Below are 1,719 nucleotides of genomic sequence, written 5' to 3' on the forward strand. Positions count from 1 at the left end.
TATGTGCTTAAATATCACATAGCTATTTTTTTGTTTCTGTTCTGTTATTTTTTGGACAAATGTTGTTCTGTGTTCACATAGCGGAATTCTTATTATCAAAACTAATAAAGATATAACAAAAATATTAATGTGGGTCGACGGGAAACTTAAAAAGGAATTCAAATATGCCAAAATCGAAAAATCGTAAAAAAACACATAGCGTTTTTTTTATTCGCACCGACGACATGTAAACATTAAATAATGTAATAATTATTTACCTACTGTAATAACTAAATCTAAATCAACTTTTTACAAATATGTACTCATACATTCAATTTGTAATAAGTAAATTCATAACTGTTAAAAAGCGAATTCACTAAAATCCTCCATTATTTCAAAAGCTGCAACTAAATAAGTTAAACGGCACAAGTAGGTAAAACATGAAAATGTCTGAAATGTCTTCCAGCAAATGTCTGTAGAACTAATTACATCTAGGCCGTGTACTGCGAATGATGAAACAGTAAGGGCTGTGTCCACTACATACATCACAATATTTTTTTTAATACAGTTGCTCAAAAAGTGCTACTTTACGTAGCTGTTTAGCGTGCGGAAAGTTGGTTATCTCGAACTAGTGCTTTTTACTTTTCCAATTTTTTTAAATTTATACTTGTTCCAATTCACGACTACTTATTGATGAGTGTTAATATTAGTTTCCTTTAAACGTCGTAATCAGCATAAAAACCTACCGTTAATGTAAGAATACGAAAAATATTACATATTTCATATTTAATGACTTACCTCTTCATGATTATCCTCTCCTCCTCAATATGCAGTGCATATTAATGCCATTGAAAAAATCCAAAATAAATTTATTAAATGGTTGAAATATAGATTCAAATTGTTTGATAGTGATAACATGGTAAGTCTCCAGCTGCGCAGGGAGCAAAAAGATCAAATTTTTCTGTTTAAATTACTAAACCATCTAATCGAGTCGCAATATCTTATTAGCAATATTTCATATAGATGTCCTAATTCCCGAACTAGATCCAAAGCTTTATTTGCCATTCCATTCTGTCGTACTAGGTACTTCAAAAACTCATATCTTGTTAGAGCATGCTCTACGTATAACTCTAAATATTCCAATTTTGATGTGTTCAACATGAAGCTGGGTAAATTTGTCACCTCAATGAAAAATAAACTATAACCTAAATAAGAACACACTTTCATAAGTATAGGATGTAGGTAACTAAGTATTTGTTTTTTTTTCTCGTTTTAACTAGCCAGCTAAAATATCAGTTCAATAACTTTCGGTTTACTTGATTGCTTTGGATAATACTTTTGTATTCTTTGTATTTTATTTGTATTCTTTGTATTTCATTAAGTTATTCCCTTTGAGCATTTCTGTTTTAATTTATCAGTGGAAACTGTTTTGGCTTGTGTATTATTAATATTAATTCATATTGTGTAAGATTGAAAGCTGTTTGTTTCCCAATAAAAAAAAATAAAAAAAATAAAAAATAAAATTATAACACGTTTATTTTTTAATATTCAATATTGAAAATTCCGTTCTTAATAAGTTGACTGAATGGAACGGAATAGCTGCCAAACGCCCATAGATATAATATACTTAAAGACGACGTCTAACCGAGCTGTCACTGTTACCACTTTTGTTTAGTGTACGATTAACAATGTTTTTCTTATTTTTTCGCAACTGTATTAAAAAACGTCGTTCGATACACG

At 29.4% G+C, this 1,719-nt stretch overlaps 1 long non-coding RNA gene across 1 annotated transcript; it reads left to right on the top strand.

The window, feature by feature from the left end:
• The first annotated feature begins 806 nt into the window (after positions 1–806).
• On the top strand, positions 807–1,173 carry LOC134667774 (uncharacterized). Its single transcript, XR_010098687.1, has 2 exons — positions 807–1,052; positions 1,090–1,173. It is a non-coding gene; the product is annotated as an uncharacterized LOC134667774 (long non-coding RNA).
• Positions 1,174–1,719: the final 546 nt, after the last annotated feature.

This window comes from Cydia fagiglandana, chromosome 9 (genome assembly GCF_963556715.1).
Source record: "Cydia fagiglandana chromosome 9, ilCydFagi1.1, whole genome shotgun sequence".
NCBI classification, from domain to species: Eukaryota; Metazoa; Arthropoda; class Insecta; order Lepidoptera; family Tortricidae; genus Cydia; species Cydia fagiglandana.